This window comes from Malurus melanocephalus, unplaced genomic scaffold (assembly GCF_030028575.1).
Source record: "Malurus melanocephalus ecotype Western Australia unplaced genomic scaffold, MMel_1.1 scaffold_219, whole genome shotgun sequence".
Lineage (NCBI taxonomy): Eukaryota > Metazoa > Chordata > Aves > Passeriformes > Maluridae > Malurus > Malurus melanocephalus.
The window spans coordinates 401,445-421,236 of NW_026623451.1; the positions used below are offsets into that span (position 1 = coordinate 401,445).

General features: G+C 40.3%; 1 long non-coding RNA gene across 1 annotated transcript in view; it reads right to left on the minus strand.

Moving 5' to 3' along the window:
• Nucleotides 1-442: 442 nt before the first annotated feature.
• The window catches only part of LOC130578275 (uncharacterized), a 27,015-nt gene continuing 7,665 nt past the window's right edge, over nt 443-19,792 (minus strand). Inside the window, exons 2-5 of the long non-coding RNA XR_008965854.1 lie at nt 19,099-19,278; nt 17,365-17,474; nt 9,683-9,842; nt 443-1,349 (exon numbers count right to left, since the gene is read on the minus strand). This is a non-coding gene — a long non-coding RNA (uncharacterized LOC130578275). The remainder of the gene's footprint in view (nt 1,350-9,682; nt 9,843-17,364; nt 17,475-19,098; nt 19,279-19,792) is intronic.

The following is a 19,792-nucleotide window of genomic DNA, read 5'->3' on the forward strand; positions in this document are numbered from 1 at the left end:
CACATTTTCAGGAACCATTGTAATGGCTTAGAGTTTGAATTTGCCTGCTGGTAAAATGAAACACGGTTAAATAAGAACCTGTTATCAGGCTCGTGAATGAGAACATCCAGCAGATTGGGGAAGTTTGAGCCATCTAAGGTGGACATAAACAAGCACAACAAAAAGCTGTGCCAAGTCAGGTCCACACAGCAGGCAAAGTTGTGTGCAGAGATCAGCCAGGGAAACTGTGAMCATGGGCTGTGAGGAAAGGATGTAGATTTTTTGATGTCTAACATCAGACATTAAGTTTTACTGCCTTTCTAAGGGATCTCCAAGAGAGCGATCCAGAAACTGGCAGAGCTACCAGTCACATCAACAACCTGCRTTAAATCTTTCTGAGGACAATGAAGTGCAGGTAGAATTTGGGCTCTGTTAAGMTGTRCSTGTGAATCCTTTCCCAGGGCTYTCAAAGACACAGATCTAAGCAGAAYCTGGTGTTTCTTGTGTGTTTCTAGAAATCGCAAAGTTTAATTGTTCAAGCGAGTCTGCTAACAGATGCTAATGGGATGCAGAGAAAGCAGGAGACAGGAAGTGGTGAGATAGTCAGGGCCAATTTCTGCTAATGAGAGCTCATTAAGAGGTTCTTGAGATAAAGGYTCTGTCAGGAGGCAGTTAGTGTAGCCGAATTTAGTGGTTTGTGTAGATGGGTTAAAATCCAAGAACTATATCCTGYTAGGACAAGACTGATTAAATTTTAAACGGCGCTGACTTGTAGCCACTTACTGAGGTGAGGAAAAGGAAGGAGCTCCTCAGGCGATAGTTTGGTGTCACAGGCTGCAGTGAGGGAGGGCTGTCACGGTCCCCAGGGCCTCGGAGAGTTTGTAACCTCAGAGGGAAGAAGCATTGTGCTGAGATGGCTCAGCAGAAAGCTGTGAAAGTGATCTAAGAACTTGAACTGAGAGTTTTAAGATATAGTTCCATGAACAATCATAAAAATAGCCCTCCAAGGGAGTGAGTCAGAGTACCCAATATTGCTGCTTACAGCCTTGCACTTCATGCCGAGACTTGAAAGAGAAACTGATCACTCTGCAGTGATTTTCCCAGGGATACAAGTGAGGTAAGATCATGGATAAATTGCTTATCATGATGGGCTAAGCAGATGGGCTAGAGACAGGACAGTTTCAAAATCCTTCTTTTGTTAAAGGTCTTCTCCTGATTTCAGATGCTGTGGCTTGCTAGCAGGATTCCTTGTAAGGCAGAATGTTGTCTCTCCACCACGTTTTGCTGTATTCCTGGCTGGTGGGACTCTCCTCAAAGGAGTGTTCATGGCTCACAGTGGTTCTGGAAAGTTCTGCTGTCTGCACACAAGCCTACATGAGGATCAAAAATGGTAGTTTAATGCCCAGAGGTTCTTTGGGATTAACAAGTATGTCCAGACATGTCAGAGGCCACATCAGGCTCCGAGCTGAGTTSTACTCATCTGAAAAAAAATCCTCTCATCATCTTCTAACATTTAGCCTTGCTCTATCCTTCCTGAGAGAACAATGRACCTCTTTACTTTGTACTCCTGAGGGAAGAGAAAATGATAAAATGGAAATCAAGTAATTTGGTGCCTGAAATGCTCATACTGCATCCATTGCACAGTAATTTAAAGTTCTTATATACTCCATCACAATATCTCATGATAGTAAAATCCATCCCTGTTTTGGAGGAAAGCCCATGGGGTTTGAATTATGCATACAAAGCAGTGCTGCTGCTTTTGTGACATAGCTCAATATGACTCTTCCCTTTACCTAAAAGGGGCATCACCYGGATATGGGACATGAGACATCGGATGGAGGCCTCCCACATTCTGAAATGTAGTGTTTTGGCTTGATTGAACAAGTCTTTGCACAGAAATAAGGACAGGGGAGCAAGGGAAAATGAATCCACCCTTCTCTTTTCAAAGCCAATTCTGTACATGGTCATTCTGGTCCTGACAAGTGTGTGGGAATCTCCTTCCTCTGCTGGCTGTCCATCCTCAGGATTGCCAGGTCCCTCAGCAAACCCTTCCCAAACTTAGGGAGAGTGTCTGTGAAGGAACAAAGCCAGAGCTGCATTGTTGGTTCTTGGTGCTATGAAGTTATAAGCGAATCTGTGTCACTCCTGCAGCCACTGGAGGGAAATGACTCCCTGTCTGCTCCCAGCCACCACTGCCAAGTGAAACAGTGTCTCCAGCTTTTCCTCTTTCCAGGTCTACTGCTAAATCAGTCCTTTCCTCAGTACATTTTGTGCATTTTGGTGTCCAAATTTGCTTTGTTTTGATAGCTCTTTGCTTAGAAGTCTCTATTTATAGTGAACTGAGGTGAACTGTCTTTTTAACTTCTGCCTGAACTTCATCTGCTGAAAACATTCTATTCCCCTTCCTCCTGCCCTTTTTTTTTTTTTTTTTTTTTTTTTTTTTTAATGAGGTGTTAAACCCAAATACTTCCACAATTTGGAGTTTTAAAAGTTTTGTTTACTGGCAGGGTTTGGAAAACAGCCATTATGCTTTTAGTTTGAAATGCTTTGGTATCTTTTAGCCGCTCTTCAGGTGATTATGTTGTTTGTATAGTGGAGCTTGTAAATAGAAGCAATTTGTCAGACATGTTAAGAGCACTAAACTTAAGCACGAGAAAAAATGAAAAGAGAGAGATTTGGGAGACTGCTTATTCTACCTCTTATTTAGTAATTCAAAATTAATATATTAATCAAACTATTTGTCAACACTATGCAAAGGAAACAGCTCATTTTGCCTGCTTTTGAAGTGGACAGAGTTTAATATGTGGTGTATTAAATAGTAGGGAGTGYAATGACTGGAAGGATGCACATTCCCTTCCTTAAAAATTATGGATCAGGTTTGGTTTTGCTATTTCCGTGAGGGTTACTGAGACAGCAATGGTTGTGGGGCTTTGCTCTGTGCACTGATGCTGTAACACGTATTGTGAGAGAAATGTCTTTATTACTTAAAACCAAACTTTGCAATTTCATCCTTGCAGCTGCAGATTCCCATTTTTCATTGGGGCCACAGCTGAGGGCTGTGGCTTTGGAAACACCAAAGATTTGKGATGAGCTGTTAACTTYGGTAAATTATTCATGGYAAATAAATATGTAACCAGAGAAATRTTCAGACAAAACTGAAAGTTTCCCTCACGGTCTGAGATTGCTTTTTCATTCACTAATAAYCTCCTGAAGTGCTATCACATTTGAAATCAATGAATCCTACAAGAGCTCAAACACACRTGAAGATGTCTTTGGGTGTTTTCCATGATCTGTCCCTTTCCATTCTGCYTTCTGGCTTCTGACCTGTCTGATTTAGTCAGATATCAACATTAGAGGATCTGTTCCAGCAGCTCAGACAGTGCTGGGCATCTGCTCAGTGCTGTGGGTGACCTGTGCTGTGCTGGGAGGAGCCCTGGTTTCATCTCAGTGCTCCGTTTCCCTGCAAACCAGTTCATGTTCTTGGAAGCTTTTCTCCTTGTGACTGGCAAGACAGTCTGCTGCAGTACTGAAAGGGCAGGATTTTATCTTGCCTCACTTTAATACTCTGAAAATAGAGCACCAAAGCTCAGCTCAGCCRAATTTCCTTCAGGATCCCTGTAGAGAGCTACTACAAGGGAGTTTAATGGGAGATACCTTCTCATTTATGTTTCTTTTAAACTGGACACRTAACTTTTCAGATTTCCTGCTATGAGAATTAATTTCAGACATGGCTGTGCAATGTAGTGCTGTGAAGAATGCCTTTTGGAAATATTACTGAGCATTTATTTTCCATGAAATCATGAAAACGTTTATAACAAGCCTCTTASTTTAAGAATTTGAACAATTTTGCCAGCTTGAGTGGTATTTGTAGTATCAAAGAAATGACAAACTAATTTGTAGCAGCAAGTAATACAAGATTCCTCTTTTGGATGTTTTTCATAAGTTCGAGGGCTTATGGAAATCTTGTGGGATTACTTAATATTATTTCATATGATATTAATAAAGGTGCTTGACACAGACAATTAATTTAATGAATTTCCACTGGAATCTTTTCATGGACTTCTCTGGGTCAGCTCCAGTTTCACACAACAYGAGCAACAGGCAAACACTGTGCATGTGGTTCTGTGGCTGGACCAGGCCAGTTGTGTTAGGAGCAGGAAAAGTCTTGAACAAAAGGTTAAATACACCCATTAGGGAAAGTTTGGATCTGGACTCAGCTCTGAACTTGTGGGRTGAGCTGAATACTAATTGTTCTATAAATATTTAATGYACCTAGCACTTTCCCATTGTGTAGYATCCCAAAGGAACCATATTTCCTTGTCTCACACATATACACACGTACTCTTCTTTCATTAAGGATTCCCAAATACAGTAATTAGAACCGTCATCAAATTTGCATCTGACTGCTCAACCCCATTCCAGCTTTATTTCAATGTAATTGCAGTGGCCTTGGGTGCACTGGTGAACAYGGCCTGGGACTCAGGTAATTATTAYATCAGAGATCATTTARTGAGGRAAAAGCAAGTGAGACACTGTTTGTGGGGTAGGAACCCTCCAGGAAATAACCTGCTTGTTAAYATAAGAGGACCTAATTATTTTTTCCTGATTTATACATTACATTTATCACAATTATAAAAAGAAAAGTTGAAATGCATAAATTCAGTGTTCACTTTTGTCCTGTGATAACAAGATAAGCTGCAGTACAGACACCAGCACATCAGACTGATTAATAATTACCTAAAATGTTCTGTTTTGGGACAGAATTACCATGCTACGCCCCATGGCTGTCACAAATCCCAGTGCTGTTGTCACAGGGCAAAAGGTCTTGGGAGGGCTGCTCAGAAGGTTTGGGAACTTGTGGATTTCTGTGAAGGTGAGGGGCTTTTGGTCCCCTTTAGCTATAGAAGCTCCAGTTGTAGAGGAAGATTAACAGCTCCTTGTCCATGACTGAGGACTCTGCTCACTGCTCATCCCCATAGGGCTCCCATGCTAAATGGTTGTTGATTTAATAATTTCACTATTTTTCTTTTACTCTGCATGTGTGAGAAAATCTGGTAACTCTCCTGTGGAAATTATAGAGGGCTTTTAAAAGAGCTGAACAACTTTCAGCCCTTGCTCATGCCCTGGATTCTTTTTATAAGCCTACAGTAATCAAGTTTATTTTTTWACAGGAGCAAAAGCTTGTTTTTCTGTGATTTTTCTGTCAGTCACTTAGATTATGTGTGTCACAGCTCTTCCTCTTCTCCTAGAACAAATGGGGACAGCTGGACATTGCAGCCTTCCCTCCACATTTTTAATGCAAAGTTTTCATTACAGAATGTATGTATTTTCCTTACTGCAACCTGCCCTACCCTATAAGCATGGTTTGAAGAGCCATAAGCAAGCACCAGCAGCCCTTGAAAGGCAAGATTTGCTGGAATATTCTGAGAAATGTTCCAATGAACTCTGTGTGCAAGACAAGGCTTTGAAGACTGTTACAGTAACCAGGCCCTAGAAATWAATTAGCTGCTGGAGTTGTCAACCACCATGAGTTCTTTTAAAAATCCACTGCAATTTATAGCACAATGACCAAATCTGTCATATGATAGTTGGGTGTAATTCACAATGTAATGTATTAAAATACAGCCACCCTAATAAAAAGCCAAATAAATCATCTGGGAAAGAAACAACTGTTTGCCAGGGCGGGGGAAAGGGTAAGATATCAACAATGAGAATAGAATTTGTTTTCAGCCTTCCCTACTTCAGGGTTTGCTCTTGCCCCTGTGAAGTGCACTGCAGAAGTCTGGATCAACAATAGAATATCAGAATCTTGAACATTGYTAATCAGGACTGACACCACTAAAAAGAATGCTATTGTGAGGGRCTGCCATCAGCCCAAAGCCTGCAGCAGATTTGTGTAGCTGGAGCATTCCAGCTCCTTTGGGAGGTGTGTTCTGAAGGGAAGAGTTTCAAGGTTGCTGTGCTTTGTGCAAGAATGAGGTTTTCCCTGTCTGTTGAAATACAACTCTTATTGCCCTTCTTGAATACAGAATAATCAAAGATCTGACTTCTACTACATCAGGTAGATCAAAAAATGTTTACATCCCATTTTGATGTTCAGTGACAGATGATTAGAAAGAATAYAAGAAACAGGGGATTTCAGGGTGTTTCAGGCTCTGGTGTCTCCTCCCAGCTCATTGTGACCAGCTGTTCATGATTTAAAATCAAGGCAATTAAGACTGGGACAGCTGAGAACTCTCCCCAGCTGCATTTGAGCACATCTTTGTCTGTCTTTGAAGACTTTCTGGTTGTRGTGGGTCATTTTTCCTATTGAGAAATGTATTCTGTGTGTAGGTTTGTGCTGCACAGACTCAGTTACCAGATCAAACTGCTGGTTACGAGATCATCCATGGCACTTGTACTAATAATCTATTCTGATTTTACACTCAGCAACATTCATCAGGGTCAATGAGAATCTTTCCACTGACCTTAACATGAGCTGGAGCTGATCATAAATATCCTGGGGTTTGCCAGCCTGAGTTTTTATCTTCTGCAATGCTACARCAATGATATTTATTGAAACTTAGCAGAAAGAATTGTTGTTATTAGTGTGCCAGGCTAAATGTAATTTCATCTCTTTAATGTGCTGGTGTGGTACATTAATTTAMAAGACAGCAGAACAGAGTGGTGATRCATAAATCTGAAATTCCAGTTAGGGAGATGCACCCCAGTTTCTGAATACCCCTACAATGACATTTCTTTCCAATAAGACAGTCTATCTCCAAGAAAGAGATGTTTATTGTATAATCCCTGTTTCTAAGATGCAGCTTTTTATGTCCAATATAAAATGCAGTGGGACTACTGCTGATATAATAGGATTTTTGGCTTCTTTTCCATCATGGTGAAATTTTGCCCAGGAAAAGAGAATAGAGGTGACAATTTTAGAACCACTGCAAAGCAGAAGAGAAGGGTGAGTGGCAGAGCACTGATCTGAGCAGCTCCACCACACGCTCTGGTGACCTTTAGCAAGTTGCTTGCACTCCTGGTGCACCTCCAGATGTTAAATGGGTTACTTTGAACCTCCCTTATGAGGGTCTGCTGAAATTATGAGAGTCTAAGACTGAATTGTTCATGGAAGTATCTGGGAGATACCTGTAGGAAAAAACTCTCAGAAGTTTRAAGAGCCCAAATCCTCTTTTATCTGCTTAAGGGCCTCTTAGGGYTCTGTTTCAGTCCTTTAAATTGGCAGATAAAGGCTTGAGTAGAGCTAAGGATCTTGCCTGAAGAAACTTGGTTTGTCAAGAAGCACGAAAAGGAAAGGTGTTCTTTTGGTCCAGAGGAGCTTTTTGCCACCTCAGAGTAAAAGAAGCAGATTTTTTTTTCATTCTGCTAATCCTGGAGAGGAAAAAAAACACAATCTGCTCTCTTATTAGAGGAGAAACCCCTTACTACCAGTGGCAATAGGAGAGAGAAGAGGCATCATCAAACAAATGTGTACATAAGATACAAAACCATTAGAAACTCCTAACATTCACACTGGCATCCTGCTCTGGGAGCTCACAGAGCTGCTCAGACATTAGCTAATTACATTTGGCACAATCATCTCATCTTACATGCAGGCAGACACATTAGGTTGCCTCCTTAGCTGGTAGAAAGTTTGGATTTTGGCAGGGTGGCTYGTGCCCTCCAGCTGAGGACAAGCCCCTGGGTTTCCACTTTTTATATGTAGTGAAATTTCACAAACTCTCCCTGCAGTTCCATACCAAGATGAAGACTCCACCCTCTATAACCATAGTTCAACCAGGAGCTCCCAAGCTGCTAAATTAAGATTTCTTTTTGTTGACCACAGGGTAACACAACAGTGCTGAGTATGAAACTTGACCCAGTGAAATGCTCCCAGAAGAGCAGCAGAACTAGGGGGTCTCAAAACTCATGAAAGGCTGCAAGGAAGTTAAAAGAAATCAAAGAAAATGATGGAATTGAGGTCTTGGAGATCAGAAGGAGAGCTGATTGTGCTCATCTGGCAGAAGCAGTACCACTGATTTCTGAGCAGCAGATCAGGCCTACCCAGTTTTTGGAGGGAAGTTTTTCACTGGATTTTGAGATGGAGGAAAAGAAAAGCATGGGCAGGGAAAATATGACTTTGTTACACATAAAAATGCTGATTTATCACTGCTACATACAGCATGAGAAAAGTGGGAGCACAACAGAACTTTAAGAACTTACTTTCCTTTMATGTCTGTAAGTCAAAGAAATCTGTATTCTTGGCCCTTTACCCTGAGAAACAATTATCTCTTGATAATGGGGGGTGGGGGAAAAATAAGGCAAAAAGAATCAGTAACAGATTACACAACAGTGCTCATTGTACTCACCTAGCCCTTAAGMCAGCTTCCCCTTTTTGTGGCTGAAGGATCAACAGCATTTCTGCCCAATGGGCCCTCTGGAAGCTTTGACAGGCAGGGAAGCAGCTCATTAAAATCATCAGCTAGGAAGGTCACTGGGTCACCAATTCCATCATCCAGCAATTGTGACCCACCAGGACATACRTTTTTGAACCCAGACAGGCTCACAAATATCATGTATTTATCACTGTCTGTGAGTTCAGGGGTGTCATTCTACTGCCTTCCCTGCAGAGYGGTAACAAACATGATGAGGTAATCAGGGGAAAATGTAAAATGTACCTTCAACTGGAAACCTTGGAATTGCATCTAATGATTGCTTTTTAATGCTGATGTTAATAAGGCAAGAATTAATCCATAAGCATGAAGTAACTACAGAATAAACTTGATGCAAAAATAAAAGAACTGAATTAAAATAAAAAGAATTGATTAAAAAAAATTGTCTAAAATCTTACAACTACACTGTATTTGGGCTATTTTTTATAAAGGAGGGATAAAATGAAGAGCAGATAGAAACAATGCTGTTTAGATATGGAAATCGGTGTATCTATACTGAGAAAGATGCTTGTTACACTGTAGGTTTTTTTAGAGGCATATTATAAAACATCYGGACATACAGATAGTCTGATCTGGAAATGCTGGGTACTAAACCTTTGCTTTTGAAGGCATGATAACATTCAGTATAATGCAGAATAAGCTGCTGCCTCTGAGAGATTTGCCTCGGTCCTGCAGCCGAGAGAACAACTGTGAGGAGAAGACAAAACACCAGGTGGCATCGTTGCCATTTTGGTCAGAGATACCTGGTGGCACTGCACAGAGGAAAGCGCTGTAAATGGACTCTCTTCCTTTCCTCATGTCCTTCCTCGCCTGACAATATCTTCCAGAAGTACAAGATTTTGAGAAGGAGTTGTTGTTTTCTTTTCAGTGTTGCTGAAGCAAAGCAAATGTATCGGCAGAATTCCTGGAACAGTGACAAATTACAAAACCTGAATATCTCCTGGATGCAACAACTGGGAACAAACCCCCTTTTCAGAATACCAGTTAMTGTTCCTCTTCGAGTGTCCTAACAATTTATGACAGATGTCACTTACACGGAGGCAGTAAATAAATTAACAATGACATAATAATCAAATTATACTGATTAATAGGCCAATGGTTGTTATAACATTTTTCCCTTGAAGAATTCAAAGTGCTCTATAAAAAAAATTAATCTTAATTTAATGAGATCCTAAATAACTTTATCTGGTAMCTTTTCAGTGCAGGGATTTCACACACAGGTGTYGGYTCTCCCCACCCTCATCATACAAAAACTGGGCTCCTCTCACCTCACAGCTGCAGCAATTCTGGAGGACAGACCTGTACAGCAGTCAGAACCCTCAGAAAGGTGTCTGGGTGAATTTTCAAATCAGGATCCATCCATATATTCCCAGTTTTTCTGTACATAGTGGTCACCCTTCACAGACTCTGGCAAGCAAGGCAGGAAACCTTTAACAGAAAGAACAGCAATAAAAGAGAAGCTTTTGGGARCAAATGCATGTCTGATTAATAACTCTGAGTTTGCCTGGCATTTTTGCCACTTCACAGCCTCCACAGCTTCCACRTTAAAAATGGCTCTTTGGGGAATGCACCACTCAGTGTAATTCTGAATGAATCATAGGATGTTTTGGGTTGGAAGGGACCTTTAAAGCGAATAATGAGAAAGAGCTTTACTTTATTGGACTCGTGAACCAATTCCCTTTGCTGGGCATTGAAATCAAGGCTTCTTCATTGTTCATCAGATTCTGGRTGACAAACTTGGGTATGAAAGGAAATAATAAAATCCCAACAAATGCTTCCATTTTACTATAGATTTGTACCCTTCATCTTTTCTCTGTTTTGTTTGGCCCCTGTGGATTTTCCAGTGCAATCAGTGCCTGTTCTGACACACTTTCTGATTGTCTTTACTATCCCTTTYCCCTGTGCTATCATCATTCTCCTCTCTCCATGTGCTGACACAAATCTCACTGATGTAAGTGCTCTGCAACACGCAGCCTTTACCATTTCCCTCTGAATAGAGATACAGGAGGAGAATTACACATTACAATAAAAATAAAACTCTTTTGAGAAGACTGCCATTTTTAAATGTTCTGTCTAAACTCTGCAGTGCTGCTTTGACAGTCCTGAAGACTGATGTTCTAAACCTTTYTAGTCTGTGCATAGCTGGGCTGTGCTGTGGCTTCCATTGCAAAGCTGAGGATTTGGCAGCATGTCGTCAGGAAGGGCTGCCTCCCACCAGTTTAGGATGCATGTTACTGGGACAGCAGGAAAGGGGTGAAAAATTTCCTCATTAAACCAGCAGAAAAGGAAACTCATGGTTGTCACCTTCAGCAAGGCCAGTTCCACACTCAGCAGTATCCTGCTGGTGTGGATGTACAGACAAATCCTTATTATCCCTGGCTGGATTATCCAGGTAACTGGAATCATGTCACACACAGCCCTTTAATAACCCCTCCATCCACTATTTTGAGAAGGAAAGCTCTGTTCAGTGCATTCTTACACCACATTGCTCWTATTTGTTTGTTTTTCTCACTTCATGAGTGAGCCAAGACAAGCAGTACGCTGCAGTCAAGTGTTCCTCTGTGATTCAGCTTCCTTGGCACGCAGAGCGTGGAAAAACCAGCCCTATTGTAAACGAGACAAGCGCCTGGGGAAAGCAACGCCTCTGCCATGGCTTTGTGTCTCCACGAGAGGGGTGACCAGCCTTGTCAGAGCAGAAACAGAGCTTTCAGTGCTCACAGGCAGCCCTTGGCAGGGCAGGGCTGGCACAGAGAGCTGAGCACGTCTGTCTGTGCTGGCAAAGTCAAAGCAAACCAGGGGTTCTGTGCCTCCTTATCAGTTTTGTCCATCTTCATCATGTTCTCTTTCAGTTCTCCTGCCAGCTGTCTTAATCTTTCCGTGTCTTTTCCAAAATACTTCATTTGTTTCAGAGCCTGGTATTTCTGACAATATCGCCCTTCCAGCCTGCTGCAAAAAAAAAAACCAAACCAAACCAACCAGCCAACCAAAAACAATTTTAAAGTTAAAGCTCTGTTTTAAACATTTAAACATATAATGATCATTATGTTAACTGGGAAGACACTAAAGAAGGCAGAAAACAATGAATGTGGAGAACACATTTTATGTGCAAGCCTGTGGGCTTTAATAGCAGCTTTTGCTTTTGCAGTGTTCTGTGTACATTCCTATTTTACAAAGATATTAGAATTGTTTACATTTTATATCAACTTTGTGCTGTAAGTAAGAAAAGCTTTAGAATCAAACTTCAGACTGTGTGTGGGCTGAATYTATTATTCAATTTTTATGTGAAAARGACTACAATRTCCAGAGTAAATATATCCAATGTATATGCCCAGAAGAGTCATTCAGAAATACCCCCAAAACATTGCTGGAAATATTTAATCTGTAATATATTTTTTTGTACACAGTCATAAAACTGACCATCATTGTCCCTATGTTCTTATTTTAATATCAAGCCTTATAAAGTCACCTTTAACAGGCCTGAAGACAAGTCCTAGAGCTGGTCAGGAATAAGTTGRGTGGTTTTAAGAGTTACAAGAAACAGTCTCTTCCACCTCAAGTCTCACTGGGGTGTCATGTAAAGATCAACCTGCTTCTTCATGTACTGCTGTGATCTTCTGCCTCATATTGGCAYATAAGATGGATTTGCTTTTAATGGAAAAGCTTTCAGGGTAGCTAAAGCAAGATAGAAAGCTGGAAGCAACATCCTGTGGTAACCATTTTGTGGCAAATGCTGGCGTTGCTCAGAACATACAGTGAGATCTCCTTATTCTCAGTAAAAATCCAAATTTAATACAATGTACAGGTGTAAATTTGTAACTCAAATTTATGAAATATTTTTATGCATTAAAGTAAGAGTAAATTATATTGAATTTGGATTTTTCTCATTTCATTCCTGTCTCATTCTGCCAGGGAAGTGCCCTCGTATCACATTGGGATGTACTAAAAGTGCTTCAAGGTTTCCATGGCCTGTGCTGCTCTCGTGTCAGAAAATGCTCCCTGACATTTGCATGCCAAGTGCTTTGCATGGAGAGAGCTGAGTTTGTACAGCACATCATGTGCTCCAGAACTGGTTTTGTGCCCTTTCCCTGCCTTCTGGGCCTCTGCTTCCTTGWTGTTACACTCTCGTGGTCTTTAATGAATGGCAAGAACACTCTGCAGTTCTTCTGGCAGCAAACTGCAAGACACAACCAGGTTTAAAATAATGTTCAGCATCCTTAACCTCCTTTTTGTTTATGGGCACCTTTTGACACCTCTTCATGCTTTACTGTAGGGATAAAAAGAATGCTGTAAAAACTTGCCAATTYAATAGTGCATTGTTCTCCCCCTTCCAGAGAAGATGCCATGTATGCTGGCCTGAATGAGACATCCTAAAGAAACCTGCTACTTAGTATTTCTGAAAATTAAAGTTTCTCCAGAGAAAAGCAGATTTTTAAAGAGGTTTCAAGACAACTACCCAGATAATGAACCCAATTCATTAATCATTGTTGAAAAGATAAGCTTTGTTCTTTCAGCTGTAAAAAAAAAAACCAACTATCAAGTAGAAGATACTAAATATTTTTTACTTTAGGTGCTTATAAAAATAGTGGTTTAGAAAATCAGGTAGATTTGAACAAACTATGAAGAAAGCCTCTTTTCTGCCCATGCTGTGCTAGTGGCATAACTGTCAAGTCTTGTGAATCTCTAAGCCTACAGTATCACTTTGCCATTCTTCTTTTAAATGTCATATGGAATTTAATACATTTAACATCAACAGGTATCTAATTACAKCTCTGTGTCTCCTTATCAGCATCCACCACCACTCCAGACGTCCTCAAGTAGCCCTTCACTGGCTGCAGTTTCCAGACTCCCCCTCTTTGAGCAGATCTCTCTCCAAAAACACCCTTTGCTCTTTCTGCCTCCCACTGTAAGGGGAATGCTTTTATTCTCCRCTCCCTTAAACACCTGGAGAGTCAATTTATCTCACTGCTTTCTTTCAAATTAACATCTCTGTTGTCCTTCCCACTGCTGTTTCATTCCTGCTTTGGTGCCAAACCCCTGGAGAAACAGACACACCCATTTTCTGTGCATTATTCCTTCCAACCACTCATGCAGTAAAACACCTGTCAGACTTCTTAGCAGAAATCCCAGTGYTAGCTGTCAAATCCTAAATCATCCTCTGAGGTGCTCTATGTGTCCCACATGGCAATAACTGACATTTTACTGAGCATGCAACACCTTGAATTTGTAATCCCCAAATTCAAAAGGTCTTTTTCCTATATTTTTGTGAAGCTCTGCATACAGAATTGGAAATGGCTGCTGCATGGTGGCTGTGTTAAATARCAGCCCAAATTAGTTCTATGTTTTGAAAGTAAAAACCTTGCTTGGAGGAAGCCAATCCTTTCATTCATCTCCACCTGGAGAAACTGAAAGCAAATAATCAAGCTTTTTTATATTATTACTAATATTTTTGAAATATTAACCTCCACATCTGTAAGCTGGTCAGATACTAACAAGAAAAGAGAAGAAAGCAGAGAAGGATTTAGTCATTTCACCTGGTTTTGATTTCTATGCCTTAGTTAATAATCTGTGATACAGGGTACTTTATTTACCTGTTCTGCAGGAATCTAACTATGATAAATCAGTTGAAGAGGCATTCATCAATCTCAAGGAAAAGCCACAAATTCAGGAATAAGTTATATAAGGAAGACCCTTTGCACAAATACTTACCTCTTCGAAAAAAAAAAAAAAAAAAAGATTTTTTTTTTCAGAGAAGTCAAAGCTATATTGCTATCTGGAAAGCTCTGGCAGAAAAAATCCAGATAGTGTTTAATCTCATACAATTCCCACATTTCCCCTCTCATTGTGAAGAAAATGTGTGCCATCTGAACTGGTCTGCACATACACATTTTTCATTACACAAGAACCATGAATAAATAAGCCAGCATTTTGTACATGTACACCCTATACTCCCTGTCTTGGAAAATGAGATTTTAAATTTTCTTTAAATATGGTGAAGAAAGCAAGCTTAGAACTCTAATCTTCTTTGTAAAACCTTTGACTGATGAGGTGGGGACTGAGTGATAAATGATATCTCCTCAGTGGTGACCTGTTGTTCTACCACAGCTGCCACAACCACAGCTTCAACATTTACCTCTGTCAACATGATGTAACATTTAAACCTTTGCACTAATGCAGGTCCTCACTCAGCCACCAGCACTGAAAAATCCAATTTGTATAAGCAAAACTACCACTGGACAAAAGGCTTTATATTGAGTTAGGAATTCTTAAAAGAAATCTTTCTGTAAGAGTCCCACTCAGCTGTATCTGCTGATTATTTGCTGYTACAGAATCTCTTTCCCAGCTTTGAGATATAAATATGTGCACTCATATTGTGTGTGCTCTCAAAATTGTATCTGTATGAGCTATATGAAGATTTGTGAATTTGGGCTATGAGGCTATAAGGCAGCTATACTTGCAATCCATTAATTGTTTTTCCTTCTATTCTGTTAAATTGTGTTTGCACTTGAATATACTTCCAGCAATATATTGTAGCACTGAACTTCTAAGTTTAATCATGCTTGAAAACACTTCCCATTGCTTTAAATTTTCYGCCAGATAATTTAATTTGGTGTGCAATAAATCGGGTGTCAAGGGAACTTGTGAATAACCACTSTCTAATCACTTTTTTTTCCATGCACTCCATGATGTTACAGAGATCTGTCACAACCTTGTCTCCAGCCATTTCTTTCCTGCTCTGAGGAGCCTCAGTCTCTTTAATTGGTTCTCATGTGGGGAGTCATTCCATATCTCTACCATATCTCATCACTTTCTTTCAATCAAACTTTACTACTGAAACAAGTCTGGGMGAATGGGAAGGACAGGAACTGATAAAGCACCTAAAAATATTTCTATTTTTCCACAACGTTTTCTTCTTTTTCTTCCTCCTCATTATTAGGATCTTTCTAGCCTTTTTAACAGCTCCTCAATAGTCCCAGAACTCTCTCAAAAGAACTGACTGGTTCTACCCCCTACTGACTGGTAATTTAGAGTGTAGTAGAGCATGCTGTCAGCCTAATAATGATAATATAAATATCAATTAAAAGGTAATTAGCAATACTAAATGGCAAACGTGCCTTTCTGGTCCACTTTGACTTGAAAGGAAGTGAAAAAAATTAAGATTACCCAGTTTTGTGCTGAACTGCATTGCAGAGCCAAAGGATAAATACTCTGTCAGGTCTATCAAGTGGTCAGAGGCAGAAAAAAGTTTGCAACCAGAAGCTGCAGAGCTGGAAAACCTGGGGAAAATCCAGAGCTTTAAGCATTTATGCTCTGCTGCTAGCCTGTGTGTGGGAAACTTGCTGWCAAACTCTCTCTTACCCCAGTTTACTGGTTGGTTCCTGTATGTAAAGGGGTGAAAAAGCCATTCTCCACACACACCAGACTGGTTCTGTCCTCTAATTTATCAGGCTAATTCTATATAATGCTACTTTTACACCTCTGTTATACATGGRCATGGTTTGTCTTGACTGGGAAAACAGACACAAAACAGAACAGCTTTGAAGAGCTTTACCCTGCAAGTCAGAGCATAAACTGTTCACTGCTCTTACCAACCACTCATGAATAATTTAAATACACGTTATGTCAACATTATTATATTGACTAAAAAATGTTGAAAACCTAAATTACTATTTACTTTTAGCAGTATAAAAGTTCAGAAGCAAGACATCTTTTACAAAATACCCATCACTGTCATACATAATTGATAGAATAAAATCAGCTACTAAATATCACTTAATAGCTGGCTTTGTTCTGTAATGATAATGTATATGGAATTCCTGTTGAGTTCAGTGGGATAACCCTCCAAGGGAAGGCTGTGGKTATATACATACATCTATTACTAAATGTATTTAATTTGCATATTTATTAGCCAAAAGAGAAAAGGGAAAGAAAACACAACTAGATTKGGCTGGGATCTCAGTATTTTTTCCTGGTTCTGCAGGCTGCAATCAGAGAGGAGGATGYTGTGCCACTGGTTTGACTGCACCACTCCCTGCTGACTGCACAGGGACAAAGTCAATCCAGGATTTGTTTGTGGTGTGTGGCACAGAATAAATAACRATCTGCTGAAATGGTTATTTCTTGAAAGAAAAGAAACAACAACATACAAAGGACCAAAGATCCCCAGCACCTGGTTTCTTCCCCTTGGATTCCAGCAGGTCAKTATGGAATGGGTCAAACTGTTGGATTTGAGAGTCAAAGCTTCCCAAAGCCATTGTGTGGCATAGAGATACTGGAACAAGTGTTCACTGGGAAGTGGAGAAACCAACATGTTACATTCTAGTCAAGGAAAGAGCCCAGCTGGCACYGTGTGGGCTCAGACAGACACATCCAATTATTTCTGTAGTGGGAGTTTTTAATTGTCCCAGTGGATTCCAGGCACCTCTCAAAGTTTTCCAATGGGCTTATCTTGATGACGTGCCCATGCTTTCAAACCTGGAATAATTCTGGCATTTATGCAGTGGATTCTGGGGGTTTGGATTCTACAGGAACTTCTTTGCCTTTGAGTAGAAACTGTGTGAGTTTAAAATGTTGGACCCATCTTTTTCCAAACTAAGATTATCTGTGGCATTCAGCTTATTCCATGTGCAAATATAAATATAGAAAGACGCATTTTTGCTGAGCAGTTGGGTTAATGATCTTACAACAGATTACACAATGTGTATTAGTGACTGATATAAATTACAGAGAAGCAAACTCAGTAACTCACTGGGATTCAGTGATTTAATGCTAGAATTTAACAGTAGCTATCAGTAAAGACAGACTCTGACACCACCAAATCCTGAAATTCTCAGAATACAAGTTCAGCAGCTGAACAGCATCTCTAAGTGTACCTGTTATAGGTCTGTGTCACTGTGAGTTTCACTCATGTCCTACCACGGAGGGCAGGACATTAATCTTCYTTCAAATTTACCTTTCTGCTCCAGGGTGGCTTGGAATCCAGACAYTGGTATAAACACTAATAAAAGACTGTAAGGTCATCCTTTTTTTCCTTTGTCACTGACTTCTTCATGTGGCTGTCTACTGTGGGAGAAAAGAAAGAGTGAAGTTAGAAAAATTGTATGTGAAATTAAGGCAGAGCAAATAAAACTGTTTATTGTATTCACATCATCCCACCTCCTCTTTGTACTAGCTTATAAAAGAATACTTAGATGCATTTCTAAATTGTTAATGACTACACTTATTAGCATTTGTTAATATTGAAGTTTGGATATTTCTATGTTTACCAGGATATATAATTTTCATTTATTTATAATATGCTTACAGTAYTTTATAAATTATAAATACAGTATTATTTGTATTCACACATTTATACTACTGYTTATTATTAGCAATTAAGCGTTTATGTGAAATCAGATTTGGAGGCAGAGGAAATAATGTGACTGATTTGTTTGAGAAAAGATGCTGACACGTTGCTGGCATTCCATTCCATTTTGTTTTCTATTGGAATCATGCCACTGGGGTAGYAGGATTCTAGACACGAGGCCAAAGTTTCAAGATGTGCCTCAAATTCTGTTCAGTTTTTCTAGGGTTACCATATTGTGGGCACAGAAAATAATAGCGATTAAATTGGAAAGATTCACCCCAATGAGAAGAGCCTTGGCCAAACAAATGTAACAGAAAACTGAGCTTGYTACAGGCTGTGGGTGCTGCTCATTCACTGCTGTGAGCCTGTTTAGGCTGTTTCCTCCTTCCATCACACTGTCTCTCAGGAATACYTTGTTCCTTTCCCACCTTTTCTAGATGTTCAATTAGGGACCATTGACGATGCTGGATATTTAGTGTCACTCTAGTAAATATGATATTTTTCCATTGAGAATTACTCAGCCTCTCTCTGCTACCTCTTCACTTTTTGATCTGTTTTTYAGTCCGAGGACTAAATAATGGTTATATATTGTTGTCTCAATTCATGACTAGAGCATGATGGCATTTCTGATGACTGTGGAAAGTGAATTTTCCAAGCTGAGAGTCAGTTCACGAGAAGGTGGCACCTGGGAGTGACAAAAGCCACAGCTAAGTGATGAGAAAAGACTGCTGGAGATGGATGAGCTTTTGACGCACTAAAGCTCCGAAGGTCTGTAACCTCCAGAGGAGTCATTCTGTCCTGCTGAGCAAGGATTTAATCATCACCCAGCAAGGGCTGGCAGATGGAAGACAACTAAAGTGTTTCAACAGGCATTAGAGGTGCAGTGGGAGCCAAAGGACTGAAGACAATTCAGTGCTCAAAAGGAGAGAAAACCTGAAGAAGGTTGTAAGTAACAGGTGTGGAGTAGTGAAGAAACCGAGCCACTTCTGCTGAGTGCAATTCTTTTTTGTTCTTAATGCTGTGGTCCCACTCGGGGAACAAAAGCATGGCACAAGCTCACCAGGCTTTTTCCTTTCATTTCTGAGGTGGCTATAAAACCTCTCCAGAGTTCACTCACCTTCTTCCTGCCATCTAAAATTCGTCCTTTTTAAACCACTTCCAGCACTTTTTTCCCCACACTTGCCAAGTTTACAGCTGCTCACTTACCCAGACTTTAAGCATTATCCCTTTCTTGAACATCCAAGGAAACWGTCTCAATACCAAGGAATGACAGAAACTGGAAATTGTTGCTTTTTAAAAACACTGCCCTCACATCACCCAAAGCCCTCTAAGCTGACTTACRTGTTTATTTGTTCCTTTGACTCCTCCACATCAGAAAAATATTTGGGTGGCTGGAACTCAGTTCTTTCTCATGTGCCCTGAGCCTGCTGGGCTGCTTTCAGTGTGCTCTTCCCCTCCAGTGATTCCTGACCAAGTACATGAAGGTATTCTCCACTTTTCTTCACAGAACTGAGGTGATGCCTGCCAAAAATCATCACAACTTGGTCAGTGGTCTGATCACACACTATTAAATTGATTGATTTCTCTGTTGCCCACCAACCTAATATTTAAAGGTGATTTCACATTCAGGAATTCAACATTAGTATCTCTGTCTGCAATATGACAGCAAAGGACAACAATTCCCCAGTATGAACTGGGAGAACTTTCCTTTATCTCTTTCAGCATCACACAGGTGAACTATTGGATGTCTTGAGCTCAATATCACTTTGTCCAGTACTTGGTTCAAAAACCTCCCTGCCTAATTCTAATTATTAGCAGCACTGGGCTCTCTGTGTGAGCTCAGCTGTCACTGCCCTGGAGCTGCCTGTTCACTGCTGAATTCCACAGGCTCTTGGAAGGCTGCACCGTTTAGGAAAAGGGAAGGTGTCAGTGCAGCCTGTCAGTGAGCTGGAGTGGAGAGAACAGGCAGGGTATTACTGCAGGAGAAGGAAAGAAAGAAGTGACTGTAATGTGCTGCCTGTGGGATGACAATAGA